Raw genomic sequence first — 18,435 nt, forward strand, 5'->3', positions numbered from 1 at the left:
TTTAACGAAGAGAAGGACGAGGGGGACATGATAGCAGTGTTCCAATATCCCAGGGGCTGCCACAAAGAAGAGGGAGTCAAGCTATTCTCCAAAGTGCCTGAAGGCAGGACAAGAAGCAACGGATGGAAAGTGATCAAGGAGAGAAGCAACTTAGAACTTAGACAGGTTCCTGCCTGAGCAGGGGGTTGGACTCAATGACCTCCAAGATCCCTTCCAACTTTATTATTATTATTATTATTATTACTAAGAGGAGACAGGCGGTTGAATTTGATAAGCTGGTATAGCATTTGTTTTTGGTTTTTTCCTTATGCATTTAAGTGTATTTCTCTATATTCCTCCACTCAGCTTTGCATGATGATCACAAGACTTCTTCCTCTGCTAATCTGTCTTGTGATGTCTAATGTCCCTTTCCTCAAAAAAGGAAGGAGCCATCCATCCTCTGATGTGGGCCTCAGTTGAACTTCACCTTAATTTATTAGGACAAGCTTCACATCCTGATGAAGGAACCTTAACCTGGGAAATAAGATTTCATCCTCCCAGCCTAGTAACTGACTGTGATCTGTTGACCTCCTGCTAATCAGTCTTCATTAAGTTGAGTCAGCAACATGGTTGTCGGAGGCACCAATGTTCCCATCAGACTTCCCTCCCTCTCTCTCTCTCTCTCTCTCTTGGTGCATGCCAGGGACTCTTCCCCACCAGAATGCTCCAGATATGCTCATCAGTCTGAGAAAGACAATAAAAAGAAGCTGATGCTACCTTGAATATATTCCAACATGAGTTCTAGCTTAACTAATAAAGAAGAGTGGCAAAGATACTGAGGGGCCTGGAGGCTAAATTCAATCCTTACCTCAATGATTAATTGTCACTTAAATATTTTGATACTACCCGTGTTTTCCCGAAAATAAGACCGGGTCTTATATTAATTTTTGCTCCAGAAGACGTATTAGGGCAGTGATGGCGAACCTTTTAGAGACTGAGTGTCCAAACTACAACCCAAAACCCACTTACATATCGCAAAGTGCCAGGGCTGCATCAGCATTGTGATGCCCTCAGGGGGGGCAGGGAGGCGCCTCTGAGTGCCACCTCTGGCACGCAAAACCCAGGGGCGCAAAAATGGGCCACCGTGCTGCAAGGTGCAAAAATGGCCACTGCCACACTGCGGGGTGCAGATACAAGGCGCTGCACCACACAAGAATGGGGCAGGGCTAGTGAGTATCACGCAGGCACTAGCTCTGCCCATTTGCAGCAAGTGCGTGCTCGTACACCCATGCACGCATGTAAAATGCTTCTCCCACCCTTTTCTTCCAGTCCACCAATCGACAATGGTTGATGACGTCTGCTCTACCACCTCTACTTGAGCTTGCTAGTCGGCCGCTTCGCCTCCTATGTGCTGGGCGGGGCTCCTGCTCCGGGCAGCGGTGGCGGCCTGATGGACCTGCTGGTGATGGCACGCGTACCAACAGAGAGGGCTTTGAGTGCTGCCTCTGGCATGTGTGCCATAGGTTTGCCACCACTGTATTAGAGTTTATTTTCCGGTTAGGGCTTATATTCGGGAAAATACGGTACTAAATGCGTCTGTCTGGCTGACGATCTTAACTGGGCTTATTTTGGGGTGGGGCTTATATTACAAGCGTCCTGAAAAATCATGCTAGGGCTTATTTTCTGGTTGGGTTTTATTTTCGGGGAAACAGTGTATGCTTTAGACCAGGCGTGTCCAACCTTTTGGTGTTCCTTGGCTGCACTGAGTGAAGAGGCTTTGTCTTGGGCCATATATAAGATATACAGGTAATCCTCGACCTTATAGCAGTTAATTTAGTGATCGTTCAAAGTTGCAACAGCACTGAAAAAAGTGACATGACCGTTTTTCACACTTATGACCATTGCAGCGTTTCCCAGGATCGAGTGATCAAAATTCAGTTGCTTGGCAACTGACTCATATTTATGACGGTTGCAGTGTCCCGGGGTCATGTGATCCCCTTTTGGGACCTTCTGAGAAGCAAAGTCAATGGGGAAGCCAGATTCACTTAACAACCATGTTACTAAGTTAACAGCTGCAGGGATTAATTTAACAGCTGTGGCAAAAAAAAGCTCATAAAATGGGGCAAAACTTGCTTAACCAATGTCTCACTTAGCAATATAAATTTTGGGCTCAATTGTGGTCGTAAGTCGAGGACTATCTGTATAATATAGTTAATATATATATACATACATATATATGTAGGTCTTTGGTTATTTGGGTTTTCTCCCGCGTAAAATTGGAAGTGTCTTGGCGACGTTTCGACGAAGTCCCATTCGTCATCTTCAGGCTGGTGTTTTCGGCTTCGTGCTTCTACATACAAACACCCGCAAAAACTTCAGAAAACACACATATACATACATACATACATACATACATACATATAATGTTAAAAGTGATCTTGTGGGACCACACCTGCTTTAGACATCTGTGATCGCAAATCTTGACTTCCCATTTTATTAAAAATCTTAACCTAGTATTCAATATCAGAGCAATGTTGAAAAGGAACTATACAAAGATGCTGGTCGGTCAAAAATCTATTGGAGAAACTGTATTATTGCAGTTCGGGTTGAATGCTGTGATCATCGCCGTTACATTTGCTTCCCTGCAAATGCCCTCCTTTCCTAGTTTACAATACAGTTTCTCTTTGAGTGTACTTAGGCAGATAGTGTGCTGTCTGTCGTGGTGCTCACTAAATACACCAGCCCTCTTGCAAACACGTAGATATGAGAAGCAGAGCTGACCTTAGAAAAGGTCAACAGCTCAGGAAGTTCCAGCTTGGGGATTTAGAGAAAATGAGTTGCTGAGTGTCGGGTTTCAAACTGAGAGTTGGCGGAGAGCTGGCGAAGAGGGACACCGCTATCCAGAAATAAATGTAAACGTTTGTGGGAGTCGTCTACATTTGCCTAGAATTGTAGCGTTTCATTTCAAAACTGGAGGTGCTAGCGAATAAAAATAAGTTGAAATGTCTCGTTAAAAATTGCTGGGGATACCACAAAAGGCCGTAAAATTTGGGGGCAGTTACATGGTGACCCTTTGGCACTCCTGCAATGTCTGACTGTAGTGGTGGGCTCAATTAAGATTGTAAGTTGAAGACTACCTGTGTGATTGCAGCCTGCATCATCCAGATCTTCCAGTCACTTACCAGGCCGTACACTTGACTTCAGCTTTTACTATTGTGGAGTGTGGAGTGTGTGTGCCCAGGGTTCATTCATAGAGTCAGCATTTTCTAGACCAAGGAGCTTATTTCTCAGGGTTCATCTTTTCTGACATTTGGGAATGCAAGAATGGGTACAGGTAGTCCTCAGTTTACAACAGTTCATTTAATGAACATTGGAAGTTACAACAGTACTGAAAATAATGAACGTTTTTTTACACTTACGACAGTTGCAGCATAGACACTTGACAACTGACTCTTATTGATAATGGTTGCATTGTCTCAGGGTCATTGCGATCACCTTATGTGACCTTCTGACAAGCAATGTCAAGGGGGTGACCAGGTTCAGTTAACACCCATGTTCCTAACTTAACAACTGCAGTGATTCACTTAACAACCGTGGCAAGCAAGGTTGTAAAATGGGTCAAAACTCACTTAAGAACTGTCTTGCTTACCAGTGGAAATTTGTGGTCGTACGTGGAGGACTACTTGCATTGTGGAGATCCAAAAGAAATGAATTAGTTTAGTAACAAATTAAGAGTACTGTTTATCCCGTTTAATGCCCTACTTGACTTACGGCCAGGCTGTTTGAAGACCAGACTCTCTCCTGTTACATCTACACAACCCACCTGGATAAAAAGGCAGGGTATGTTATGGGTTACATGGATTAGGGATGTACTTCTGGTGAGACCATAAATAAGGACCTTCTCAATGGTGGTCCCGATTCTTTATGGCAGGGGTCTTCAAACCTGGCCCTTTTATGACTTGTGGACTTCAACTCCCAGAATTCCTCAGCCAGGCACGCTGGCTGAGGAATTCTGGGAGTTGAAATCCACAAGTCATAAAAGGGCCAGGTTTGAAGACCCCTGCTCTATGGAACAACACCCCGAGGTATGTTGGCTTCAATGTTGTTTTTCTGAAAGATCCTGAAGACATGGTTTTGTCTGTGGGTCTGGGGACCCCAAATGGAGATAGAGCCATTCAAGTGGCTGATTTGATTATATTGCTGCTGCCACGGGTGCAGTGGGATTTTAATGGGTTTTTATGTTGTGGTTTTTAATATTGTAAACTGCCTGGAATCACCTAGGCCAGGGGTGGGGAATCTTGGCTCTTTTATGACTTGTCTCAGCAATTCTGGGAGTTGGTCCACAAGTCAAAAAAGAGCTAAGGTTCCCCACCCGTGATCTAGGCTAAAAGCTAGGCTTAAGATACAGAAGGATCTTGACAGATTTGAACATTGGGCCCTATCTAACAGAATGAAATTCAGTGATGACAAAAATAAGGTTCTACATTTAGGCAAGAGAAACCAAATGTACAGGTATAGTATAGATGATACCTTGCTCAATAGTAGTAACTGTGGGAGGGATCTTGGAGTCCTAGTGGACAATCACTTAAATATGAGCCAGCAGCGTGTTGCAGCTGCCAAGAAAGCAGTGCTAGGCTGCATTAACAGATCTAGATCAGGGGTGTCAAACTGCTGGCCCGTGGGCCGGATGCATCACGCTAAAACCACACCCACCCCTTTGTCGGCAATGGGAAAAAAGTCACGATACGTCGCGACATGTCACGTGACATCATGAGTTTGACACCCGTGATCTAGATGGTCTGTTAAGATCGGTTAACCACATAAAATGTTAATACCACTTTATAATGCCTTGGTAAGGCCACACTTGGAATACTGCATCCAGTTTTGGTTGCCACAATGTGAAAAAGATGTTGAAAGAGTACAGAGAAGAGCAACAAAGATAATCAGGGGATTCGAGGCTAAAACATATAAGGAACGGTTGCTGGAATTGGGTATGTCTAGTTTTATGAAGAGAAGGACGAGGGGGGACATGATAGCAGTCTTCCAGTATCTCAGGGGCTGCCACAAAGAAGAGGGAGTCAAGCTATTCTCCAAAGCAAGACAAGAAGCAATGGATGGAAACTAACCAAAGAGAGAAGCAACCTAGAACTAAGGAGAAATTTCCTGACAGAACAATTAATCAATGGAATGATTTGCCTCCAGAAGTTCTGGGTGCTCCATCACTGGAGGTTTTTACGAAGAGATTGGACAACTATTTTGTCTGAAATGGTATAGGGCAGGGGTCTTCAAACTTGGCCCTTTTATGACTTGTGGACTTCAATTCCCAGAATTCCTCAGCCAGGCACACTGGCTGAGGAATTCTGGGACTTGAAGTCCACGAGTCATAAAAGGTCCAAGTTTGAAGACCCCTGGTATAGGGTTTCCTGCGTGAGCAGGGGATTGGACTAGAAGACCTCTAAGTTCCCTCCCAACTCTGTAATTCTGTTATTCTATTATCGATATATGACCTGAGCCGCCATATATCATGGTTAAATAAATTAATTAAAAGTGTGAAAGCACCCTCTATTGAGTTTGATTATTTCCAAAGTGTCTTCCCGGGATGCCCTAATATAATATGGTCGGCAGCTGAATTTTCTGCAGAACAGTAGGTCGGGATTTCTTAAAACTACAAAGTGACCTTTTCATTCCTTGGAACATTTTTTTCTTTCTTTTTTTTTTTTTTTTTACAAAAAGAACTTAAGTAATATGACATCTCCCAGCGAAAGGGCAGAGCTTGAAATTCCTCATGCAGTCGCAGTGTATTTCTTGTAGGAAATAATTATCTTTGGCATTTAATTATATTCTGGGCAGAAAAAGTTGCTGCAGCTGCTGTTCTGGATGGAGGGAGCTGTTTGCAACGGGCTTAGAGCAGCTGTTACATGTCTTTGTGAAGAAATCATGGGAAAAAAGTCCCTTTTTTTTTACCCTGAAGGCTAACTGAAGATGACCATTAGTAATGGAATACAGTCAGTCCGTTATGTAGTCCTCGACTTACGATCACAATTGAGCCCAAAATTCCTGTTGCTAAGCGAGACACTTCTTAAGTGAGTTTTCCCCATTTTTACGACCTTTCAGGCCACAGCTGTTAAGTGAATCACTGCAGTTCTTAAGTTAAGAGAATCCAGCTTCCCCACTAACTTTGCTTATAGGTCACAAAAGGGGATCACATGACCCCAGAACACTGCAGCTGTCATAAATAAATAAATTAATAACCACAACAACAACAACAATAAAGTTGGAAGGGACCTTGGAGGTCATCTAGTCCAACCCCCTGTTCAGGCAGGAAACCCTATACCAGTGGTGGCGAACCTATGGCACGCGTGCCAGAGGCAGCACCCAGAGCCCTCTCTGTGGGCACGCACGCCACCGCTGCCAGCAGCTTGTGCAGGTCCATTAGGCTGCCGCCACTGCCATCCAATGCAGCAGCCCCACCCAGCACAAAGGAGGCGAAGCGGCCAGCTAGCAAGCTCGAATAGAGGTGGTAGAGCACGCCCACGCCCAGCAAGCCAAAGGCCACCCCGAGCAGGGAAAGCTGGATCCCCATCGTGCCATGCCCCCCCAGTCCCACCTAGGATTGCATACCTCCCCCATCTATGCTGGACTTCCTGCCCACCACCCCACCCACCAGAGACCCCCTTGATCTCCCCCAACCCTGCCCAGCCCCCACAGGCGTCCCCATGAGCAACATCGAGGTGGCCATGCCCACTCTCGGCATGCTCAGTCTGCCGTGACAACCGCAGCCATACCCACTCAGTGGGCCATGCCCCCATGCCCCCCCTGAGGGCACCACAATGCTGATGTGGCCCTGGCACTTTACGATAAATAAGTGGGTTTTGGGTTGCGGTTTGGGCACTTGGTCTCTAAAAGGTTCGCCATCACTGCCCTATACCATTTCAGACAAATGGCTGTCCAGTCTCTTCTTAAAAACTTCCAGTGTTGGAGCATTCACCACTTATGGAAGGAGGTTGTTCTACTGATTAATTGTTTTAACTGTCAGGAAGTTTCTCCTCAGTTCTAGGTTGCTTCTCTCTTTGATTAGTTTCCATCCATTGCTTTTTGTCCTGCTTTGGAGAATAGCTTAATTCCCTCTTCTTTGTGGCAGCCCCTGAGATATTGGAACACTGCTATCATGTCTCCCCTCGTCCTTCTCTTCGTTAAACTAGACATACCCAGTTCCATCAACCTTTCCTTATATGTTTTAGCCTCCAGTCCACTGGTCAACTTGGTTGCTCTTCTTTGTACGCTTTCTAGAGTCTCAACATCTTTTTTATCTTGTGGTGACCAAAACTGGATGCAGTATTCCAAGTGTGGCCTTACCAAGGCATTGAAAAATGGTATTAACACATCACATGATCTTGATTCTATCCCTCTGATGCCAGTTGCCATGCGTCTGAATTTTGATCACATGATCATGGGGTGCTGCAACTGTTGTAAAAAATGATCATAAGTCACTTTTTTTCAGGGCCATCATAACTTTGAATGGTCCCTAAATGAAATGTTGTAAATCAAGGACTGCTTGTACCAGGCCCTGGCATAGTTTGGGGCCCAGTTGGGATGAGTTTTTTTGCTTAGACATAGAGTAGGACTTAATACAAGAATCAAATTAGTATGGATTGTAAATTGATAGCAAGTTGCATTGAGTTAATGTGAGGTTAGCATTGCACAATCAAGATTAGTGTACGCATGGCTGTGTTCAGGGTTTTATATGCTGCTAATCTTTGAGTGTGCAACATGGAGAAAAGGAAGATACTATCAGCAGAAAACACTAATAATTAACCAGTGGATATAATTAACCAGCTCTGGGTGATCCATCACTGGAAGTTTTTAAGAAGAGACTAGAAACCACTTGTCTGAAATGGTATAAGGCAGGGGTAGGCAACCTTGGCTCTTTTATGACTCATGAACTTCAACTCCCAGAATTCCTCAGCCAGCCATGCTGGCTCGGGAATTCTGGGAGTTGAAGTCCACAAATCATAAAAGAGCCAAGGTTGCCTACCCATGGAAGGTCTTTTGCTTTAGCAGGGAGTTGAACTAGAACAATAGTCCCCAATCTTTGCGGCTTGGTGGCCCGCCTGGAGGGAGAGGGGAACTGGGCCATATGAGAGGTGGGTCCATATGAGCACGCAGCTCAACTCACACAAATGGCAGGCCGGCATCAACGCCCATGCACACGCATCTCGACTAGTTGAGCTGCACACACGCCAGCCCCCCACTCTCGTGGCCTGGTTCCCCTCTCCCCCCCAGGCCATGCGAGGTGTATTGTGCGAGCCACAAGTGCACGCATCTGTGCCAGCTCGCCCCTTGTGCGAGTCCAGCTGTGCGTGTGCATGCATGCTGCATCGCTGTTCACGGCCCTGTTGCAAATAGGCCACAGGGGTTGGGGACCCCTGGAGTAGAAGATCTTCAAGGTCTCTTCCAACTCTGTTGCTCTGTTAATCTGTGCAAGTGCAGGAATTCACTCTAGAGGAATTTGAAGATATCTTTCCAGCTGTAGATGTAAAAATTATGGGTGCTGACCCTAACCTTGATCAAAGCATGCCAATTCACCAAGACTGTGGATAAAGCACACTGTGTGTATCAGTATGAAGATTTAAATGTGTGTATCAGTATGAAGATTTAAAGAAAGAGAAAAAAGTACCGTCGGTGCTGCTAAAATATTTTGCGAGACGATAAAATATGTTTTATTAGTGTAAGTTTACCTTTAGGAGTGATATTTAGAATGGTGTTTGCTTTTATTTTGCTTTCTATAACTACTCTTGTGATTTTGTTAACCGTATATTTAAATGATACTTTTTATCCTTTACTGTAATATTTCATGACAATACATGTAAAAATTATATTTAAAAATGTTCATTGCCTTTTCCCATTAATAACAGAATAATAGAGTTGGAAAGGACCTAGGAGGTCTTCTTCTAATCCATGGGTCTCCAACCCATGGCCCATTCAGAACTGGGCCTCACAAGTGCTCAACCGGAACCATTACATTGGCGATCACTGTTCTAATCAACCCTCAAACACAAGGCCCTATATTCAGACAAATGGCTGTCCAATGTCTTCTTAAAAACCTTCAGTGATGGAGCACCCACAACTTCTGGAAGAAAGCTGTTCCACTGGTTAATTGTTCTAACTATCAGGAATTTTCTCCTTATTTCTGGCTTGGTTCTGTCCTTGATTAGTTTCCATCCATTGCTTCTTCTCCTGCTTTCAAGTGCTTTGGAGAATAGCTTGATCCCCATCTTCTTTGTGGCAGCCCCTCAAATATTGGAAGACTGCTATCATGTCACCCCAGGTCCTTCTCTTCTTTAGACTAAACATACCCAGTTCCTCCAAACATTCATATGTTTTAGCCTCCAGTCCCCTAATCGTCTTTGTTGCTCTTCTCTGCACTGTTTTTTAAAGTCTCAACAACTTTTTTATATCGCGGCAACCAAAACTGGACGCAATATTCCAAGTCTGTTCTTATCAAGGCATTGCAAAGTGGTACTAAGACTTCATCTGCTTGATGTGATGCATGAAATACCAGTTTGAAATTCAGAGGCTGCAAATGATTTCTCTGTCAACGGGTCGCGTTATAATTTAGAGCTGTGAATTGCATCAATTATTTGAACCAGTTTTGGGGAAGGACTTTCCTTCATTTAATTGCTTTGTGCAACTTTCCCCTTCTCTCCCCTTCATCCCAGTGGAGATTGCTGATGGTGGTAAGCGATGGTGGTTTTCATGGGAAGAACCTGAGGTTCTTTCTCTTCATCTGGATGACATAAAATGAGAGGAACTCATTAAGATTTCTTTCAGATGATAAGCACTCAGCTGGAACACGATTAGGCTTTGCTAAAAGCTTTGCTTTTAGTGGAATTAAATTAAGTTGTTTTGTTTGGCATTCAAACCCAAGAGGTTAGATTGGATGTAGAAAATGGGTTCAGGTCAGCTGGAGGCTGGAAATAAATTCCTGGACAACAAACAAGGATCAGAGGACCGAGAGATGGAGGTGTTATCAACCTGACACCGAGTTCAACTTTCAAAGCCACAATAGAGAATGGAGAAATATATAGCCAAAGCCTGTTTCTCAATAGAATCAACATCCATGAAGTTATGTGCAATTAAGGCTTGACTGGAAACACAATCCTCACGTTTTTGTGAAGAAAATATGAGGAGGGTACATCTGTAGGCCTGGGAAATTTGCCATTTTTCCATTTCTATTGAGTAGTCAATGATTATAAATGGGAGAATTGTACGGAATCTGAGTTTCTTCTCAGCTGGCTTCCCAGCAGTCAAGGAAGGAAGCTGGATTCATTTAATGACTGTGTGACTCACTTAACAATTGCAGTGATTCACTTAACAACTATGGGAGGAAAGGTGGTAAAAATTGGGTGTGAATACTTAAAAATTGTCTTGCTTAGCAATGGAAATTCTAGTCCCAATTATGACCATAAATTGAGATCTAGTTTCCAGGTTAAGCACTAATCAGTTAAAATCTAGATATAGATCTTTTTGAAGAAAAGTTTTTTCGAGATAATTTACGAGGGTTCAGGTCCTGATATTAGGTCTGGTCTATATCTTCCAGTTCAGTGATGGCGAACCTTTTAGAGACCGAGTGCCCAAAACTGCAACCCAAAACCCCTTATGCATCGTCGGGTGCCCGGTGGGTGTGGTCCATTGGCTGGGTATGGCCAATCGGGTGGATGTGTCCCATTGGGTGGGCGTGGCTGCGGTGGTAATGGCAGACTGGGTGGGACTAAAAAGTTCAATCAATCAATTCCAACTTTGCAAGATCTTTTTTTTTCCCACGAGAAGTTGAAATTGATTGATTGATTGAAGCTTTTTTTTTGCCCACGGCGGCAGAGGCCTAATGCGAAAAGGTTTTATAAAAGCCAGCTGAAGGCCTAGGAGTGGGGCGACGGCGCGCATTCCCACAGAGAGGGCTCTGAGTGCCGCCTCTGGCACCCGGGCCATAGGTTCGCCACCACTGTTCTAGTTCATCAGACTGAAGTGAAGATTCTTCTTTAATTATCAAATCAGATCAAGCTTGATTTGATTTGATAATTAAAGAAGAATCTTCACTTCAGATCAAGCTTGATGTTACTGCCTTTCAGTAGGATAAGGCAGAAAAATCAGCCCAATCATAATATAGGTAGTCCTCAACTTATGACCACAATTGAGCCCCGACTTTCTGTTGTTAAGAGAGACATTTGTTAAGTGAGTTTTGCCCCATTTTATGACCTTTCTTGCCAGAGTTGTTAAGTGAATCACTGCAGTTAATAAGTTAGTAACACGGTTGTTAAGTGAATCTGGCTTCCCCGTTGTCAGAAGGTTGCAAAAGGAGGAGTACGTACATGACCTTGGGACACAGCAGTGGTCATAAATATGAACCAGTTGCCAAGCATCTCAGTTCTGATCACATGACCCTGGGAATGCTATAAAGGTTGTAACTGAAAAATGATCATGAGTCACTTTTTTCAGCGCTGTTGTAACTTTGAATTGTTGTAAGTCGAGGACTACTTGTACTTAAAATATAAGAATAAGGTTAAAAAGGGTATAGCAGTAGCAGCAGCTGTACAAGTGCATTCAAGTTTGCTTTCTCTATACAGATAAGAATCTATTATTTAATAGTACTTCTTTTAAGCTTCAGTAGCAGAAGAATTAAATGAAACATTACATGGGGCACCTTCGTTCAGGTCCGGAAGCCATTATATATAGGTGTAACTCAAAACTCACAAGGTGTTTTTTGTTATTCTTTTCCTTGTCATGGCAACGGGCCTCCTTTTGCTGCAGAAAATCATGTTGTAAGTTGTAGCCCCTAACAGAGACCTGCACTAGGTGTCATTTCGCTCTGCACCTTCTCTCTCCGTACAATTGCTGGACTTAAAAAAAACCTTGCTGAATAACCTAGGACAGGGGTAGGCAACCTTGGCTCTTTTATAATAATAATGATGATGATGATGATGATGATGGAAGGGACCTTGGAGGTCATCGAGTCCAACCCCCTGCTCAGGCAGGAACCCTACACCATTTCAGACAAATGGCTGTCCAGTCTCTTCTTAAAAACTGAGGTTGAATTTCTGATATGCATGGATTGATTTAATGACTATCCAGACTTTGCCAGCTGAGGGCTGATGGCGCCCATCTGCCCTTGTTGAATGGCATGCAAAAACAAAAAAACAAAACGAAGTGAAAACTCCCAGTAATCTGAAATAAACTAAATGAGCAGTGTATTTGTCTTATATCCTCCAGAAAGGTTTCTTCAGTGTAATTGCTCAGTTTAGATCCACTGTGTCTAGAAATCAATGGATGTTGTATATTAGGCAGTGTTTTTCTGATTGTTTTTGTTACTTCGATTCTGCGTACATGTAGTCCTTGTTAAGCAAACATTGCAGTCATTATGTCAACCTTTTGTCTATGAAGCAAATGCCATAGTTGTTAAGGAAAACGATTGTATATAATGGGCGTTTTTTGCCGGAAACCAAAAGTAAACGCTAGTTTTGGGGGAAAAAAAGAAAAAAAGAGTAAATTCTTGTCACCTGACTGTAGGATGCTATAAATGGCTGTAAATATGGAAGAGTTACTAAGTGCCCCAAATGTGATCACATGACAAGAGGGGAACTGCTATTGGAACTTCAAAATGGGTCGTAAGTAACTTGGTGAGGTTTGTCATAACTTTGAACTGTCACTAAGTGACCCACTGTAAGTGGAGGACTATTTGTACAAACATTCAGGGAATGCAATACAAGTAATCCTCAACTTACAACAGTTCATTTAGTGAGTGTTTGAAGCTACAACAGCACTGAAAAAAGTGACTTATGACCTTTTTTTACACTTACGACGGTGGCAGCATCCCCATGATCATGTGATCCAAATTCAGCCACTTGGCAACTGACTCATACTTATGACGATTGCAGTAATCTCCTTTTGCGACCTTCTGACAAGCAAAGTCAAGGGGGAAGCTGATTCACTTAACAACCATGTTACTATCTTAACAGCTGCAGTGAGTCATTTAACAGCTGTGGCAATAAAGTTCATAAAATGGGGCAAAACGCACTTAAAACTGTCTCCCTTAGCAACAGATATGTTGGGCTCAGTCGTGCTCATAAACCAGGGACTCTATTTTTATATTTAGATTATGGATTCATTTCTGATTATGGAGAAATATGCTCAGCAGATAAATTGTGGCCTTTGCTGTGGTGTATGTTTTGTTTGAGATTAATATCTCAAACTTTTATTATTTTATAGACACGGTCAACCTTTTATTAGTGTTTTAAAGGCTGTCTCACCCTGCCCCCTTCCTCTGAATGCTGCAATATTATATATAATCCAACAAATTCTTTGTAGGAATCAAAAAGGGAGAGGTTTGATTTGTATTCCTTTCTAGCTGGATTCCTCCATAATTAACCTACTGTAGAAAGATAAGAACTGCTTCACCTTTTCAGGAATGTAGGTCTGGCTGGGGTTTTCGTTTTTTGTGTATGTGTGTTTCTTTTTTTCCACCTTACAAAGCAATGGGAGATCTAGTAAGTTATTGTGCCCCCCCCCCCAAAGGCACGTGCATTTCTTTTACATTATATTTTAACTTTCAAAATGCTAAGCAATTGATTTAAAGGCCGCACACATTATTTGAAGCTGTCATATTTAAATACTTATGAACGATCCTTCAATAAGTTTGTCTTTTATTTTTATTTATTTATTTGTTCAATCTCTGTAGCCGCCCTGGGCAGCTTACAATTCAAAAAATATATTACAGTTTTTAAACTATTAAAATATAAAATAGTAAAATATTTAAAAATCAGTATATTAAAATATATTATAGTTAAAGGTATTAAAAGCATCTTAAAACAATAGAAAGAATAAAAATATAGTAAATATATAGCTTTTATATATTTTTTCGAGGGGGGAAGGAAGCTCGGAGTTTCATTTGTTGTTGAAAGTAAAACTTTTTGGTATCCTTTTCTCAGAACATCAGTTTACTTTTTAAAAATCAATTAACTGCTAAACATGTGAATTAAAACAAACATAACCAAAAGGACAATTAAGGTGGAATAATGTAACACGTGTTTCTAGAAATTTCTTAATTCTTTTAAGAAAGAGGAAAGGAACAAAATAATTTCTCGGGATGATAATTTAGGAAATAAAACAGCTTCTGCATAAACACTATGAAGCAACAAGAACACAGGATAGAAATGACTTTACAAATAAAAAAAAGAAACAAATAGTAAAACCTTTTTCATTAATGTTATTTAGAGAAGAATATTTATTGTTCTGGAACTGAATATGAATCTCCATACAGTTGCCAGGAGAAGCAACAACATACAACTAGATCCTGTGGGTAATATAATATTAATTGAAAGCAGAATCTGAATCCTATATACTTCCATAGTTTTCTTTGCAAATAATCCCAATTCAGGAAAAACAGAGAAAAAAACTCTTCCATTTCCCAGGAGTAGCATATAATTAAATTTTCCTCATTTTCATAGTCGTTTTGAGTATAGAATCCAGCCCACAAGATATCTAAAATATAGAAATGCGTATTTCTCTTACTTTTTCCTCACAGATTCTCTTTTCCTTTTATGGTGTTGCACAATTGGTGGAGCTGTTTATTTATTTATACAGAAATGCAATTGATAAGCTGCTGGCCTGCCAATCACTTTGGGTGGCTCACGGTTATGGGTAGCCCTTGACTTACAAGAGTTCATGTAGTGACATTTTATTCCCTTGCTCTGAACACGGGAAGACCCATGTCTCTGTAGACATCACATTTCCTGTGTTGTACTTCAAACATTCTTACCCTACTGGTAAAATGAGGGTCATTTTAGGGGTGGTGGTGGTGTGTTTTTAAATAGAACTTTTTGACAGGATGATAAAGTGAAGATTTTTGGAGAAAGCCGGTGCCAGCTTAAAAAGAGGAATTCTGTTGCTGAGATTGTTTTTGTTCCTCCACGCCCAGCACTGACATTTTTAAGCTGCCTGCTTTTTTCAGACTTGACAAGAATATGGCTGTATAAATCAGTCTTCAAACAAATTAGAAGCATCTTGAATTGAGGGCTGTGACGGTGTTATCAGAAGCTACCTTGTCTTGGCAACTGATGGGATGTGTATTTATATAAAGGAGAGTTTCCTTTCCAAATGGCTGGCTTGAATTTCCCCCAGGGATGGGTATGTTTTAACAGCAATAATTAGTACCCAGAGAAGAGAATATTTGTAGCTCAGGTTGAAATGAGGGGCCCTTGGTGTTCTCTGAGCTTGGTTGTTTTCTTGCAGACGTCTCAGTATCCAACTAGGTAACACCATCAGTGCTAGAATGGAGTGGGATTTCATTTCTGATTACATACAAGTGACTTCACCTATCAGTGGCTGAAGAGTGCTTGGTGGTTCCTCCATTAGGCTGTGTTTACAGTAAGGGCAAGCCACTTGTAAAGGCCCTTGTCTGATTCTTCCTCCTTTCAGCCTAGTTGGCAGTTTCCCAACACAGCTATTCAGAGTGTGGATTTGCCTTGGTGTTTTGCAGAACCTTGCAGGTTATTTCTTAGCTATTGCTAGCTATAACATAATTAGAAAGTAGATAGTGCTAAACTTCCCAGCACCCACCAAACCGAGTCCTTCAGAAAAAGATGGTCTCTTTCTATAGCGTTGCTCTTCAACATGTTGCTCGTCAAAATCTTCATCAACGATTTGGACGAAGGGATAGATGGGGAACTTATCAAATTTGCAGACAACACCAAGCTGGCAGGAATAGCGAACACTCCAGAAAACAGGCTTAAGATACAGAAGGATCTGGACAGACTTGAACACTGGGCACTAACTAACAAAATGAAATTCAGTGGTGAAAAAAGCAAGATTCTACATTTAGGCAAGAAAAACCAAATGTACAGGTATAGTAAAGGGGGTACCTTGCTCAATAGTAGTAACTGTGAGAGGGACCTCGGAGTCCTAGTAGACAATCACCTAAATATGAGCCAGCAATGTGCTGCAGCTGCCAAAAAGGCCAACACAGTGCTAGGCTGCATTAACAGAGGGATAGAATCAAGATCACGTGAACAATTAATACCACTTTACAATGCCTTGGTAAGGCCACACTTGGAATACTGCATCCAGTTTTGGTCACCACGATGTAAAAAAGATGTTGAGACTCTAGAAAGAGCACAGAGAAGAGCAACAAAGATGATTAGGGGACTGGAGGCTAAAACATATAAGGAATGGTTGCTAGAATTGGGTATGTCTAGTTTAACAAAGAGAAGGACAAGGGGGGATATGATAGCAGTATTCCAATATCTCAGGGGCTGCCATAAAGAAGAGGGAATTAAGCTATTTTCCAAAGCACCTGAAGGCAGGACAAGAAGCAACGGGTGGAAACTAATCAAGGAGAGAAGCAAACTAGAACTAAGGAGAAACTTCCTGACAGTGAGAACAATTAATCAGTGGAACAGCTTGCCTCCAGAAGCAGTAAATGCTCCAACACTGGAAGTTTTTAAGAAGAGACTGGACAGCCATTTGTCCAAAATGGTATAGGGTTTCCTGCCTGAGCAGGGGGTTGGACTAGATGATCTCCAATGTCCCTTCCAACTTTACTACTACTACTACTACTATTATTATTATAGCCACCTTCCCCAAAAGACTTGGTTCTGAAAAAGGACATTGTACCCCTCTGAAGAAAATTTATGTGTTTGTTTGTTGATTATAATTTTTTTAATCCCACCTTAATTACTTTGTAAGTAACTCAAGGAGGCAAACATACTTTCCTTTCTCCTCTTATTTTCCCCACAACAACCCTACAGAATACATTGGGCTGAGAGAGATTGACTGACCCAAAGTCACCTAGCAGGCTTTGATGCCTAAGGCGGAACTAGAACTCACCATTTCCTGGTGTTTGACCCAAAGTCATCCAGCCGGCTCTCATGCCTAAGATGGAACAAGAACTCCCAGTCTCCTGGTTTGTAGGCCAGCGTCTTAACCATTAAGCCAATCGTACTTCCACATAATATAATTAGGGCATTTCATGAGATTTTTTTCCACAGTGAGGATGAGTTTAACCCAGACATGTCAAACTCGCGATGTCACATGACATCGCGCAACGTATCAGGATGGTTTTGCCATTGCCGGCAATGGGGTGGGCGTGGCTTCCAGATGACGCATCCGGCCCATAGACCGGATGTTTGATACCCCTGGTTTAACCATTCGTACCTGCACTCTCTCCTCTGCTGGGACACAAGAATGCATGTCATTGTTTGATGTTTCTAGCAATTTTAATTAGTTATACTTAGTGTGACATCTGAACCTTGATTAGTTATACTTAATGTGACATCTGAACTTTGAGCTGTTGTCTTCTTTAATGACAGTGGTTGAATTGCTGATTGACCCTGGTTTTTTTTCCATTAACTTTCCTTTTTCCTCCTTCCGGTTAAGCATAACTCCTAGTGATTTCACAGACAGATTCTTCAGAAAAAGTTTGCCATTCTCTTCTTGTTTCTGGATTCCCAGTCTACCTATAACCTTGATATTCATCTTTAAGCTAAATTAAAATAATTGTAGCTTTGACTGGGAAATTTCCCCCATATGGACAACGGTCTTTCTCATGAGATGGAGTATGGCTAAACCAGGGGTCGGCAACCTTGGCTCTTTTATGACTCGTGGACTTCAACTCCCAGAATTCCTGAGCCAGCATGGCTCAGCTTGGAAACCTCTCCCTTTCCCCTCAGCATGGCTGGCTCAGGAATTCTGGGAGTTGAAGTCCATGTGTCATAAAAGAGCCAAGGTTGCCTACCCCTGAGCTAGACCAAATTGAAAAACTATAGAGAAGGTCCATCGTAAATTTTAACCGCTACACTTTTATAAAAAAAAAAATACAAGAAACATAGCACAGTTTCTGAAAACTCGATGAAGTATAGGGAAGATTCTTTATTTAATTTTTTAATTTCCTTATTACAAGTAGTCCTTGGCGTATGATCACACAGCTGAACCCAAATTTTCTGTTGCTAGGTGAGATGGTTGTTAAGTGAATTTTGCCCCATTTTACAGCCTTTCTTGTCTCAGTTGTTAAGTGAATCACTGCAGTTGTTCAGTTAGTAACCCAATTGTCAACGGAATCTGGCTTCCCCTTTGATTTTGCTTGTCAGAAGGTTGTAAAAGATGATCCCATGACCCCGGGACACTGCAACCGTCATAAATACAAGTCAGTTGCCAAGTGTTTGAATTTTGATCACGTGACGATGGAGAGGCTGCAAGAGTCATAAGTATGAAAAACGGTCATGTCACTTTTTTTTCAGTGCCGTTGTAACTTCAAATAGTCACTAAATGAACTGTTGAATGTCGAGGATCACCTGTAGTCACCCAATAAAAACTGGATGTTACTTTTCCCCTGTACAACTTTCAGCTTTATATACCTGCGTCATGTTTGTTCTTGGAGGAGCGGAACTGTGTTCTTTTGTGCTAAAA

The 18,435-nt window shown here is 42.0% G+C and overlaps 1 protein-coding gene across 2 annotated transcripts in view; it reads left to right on the top strand.

Annotated features, from left to right (window-relative positions):
• Positions 1-18,435, top strand: part of LAMA5 (laminin subunit alpha 5) — a 328,307-nt gene that overhangs the window by 44,782 nt on the left and 265,090 nt on the right. The window lies entirely within an intron of this gene.

This window comes from Crotalus tigris, unplaced genomic scaffold (genome assembly GCF_016545835.1).
Source record: "Crotalus tigris isolate CLP2741 ecotype Arizona unplaced genomic scaffold, ASM1654583v1 scf7180000017999.2816498, whole genome shotgun sequence".
In the NCBI taxonomy this organism is placed as follows: Eukaryota; Metazoa; Chordata; class Lepidosauria; order Squamata; family Viperidae; genus Crotalus; species Crotalus tigris.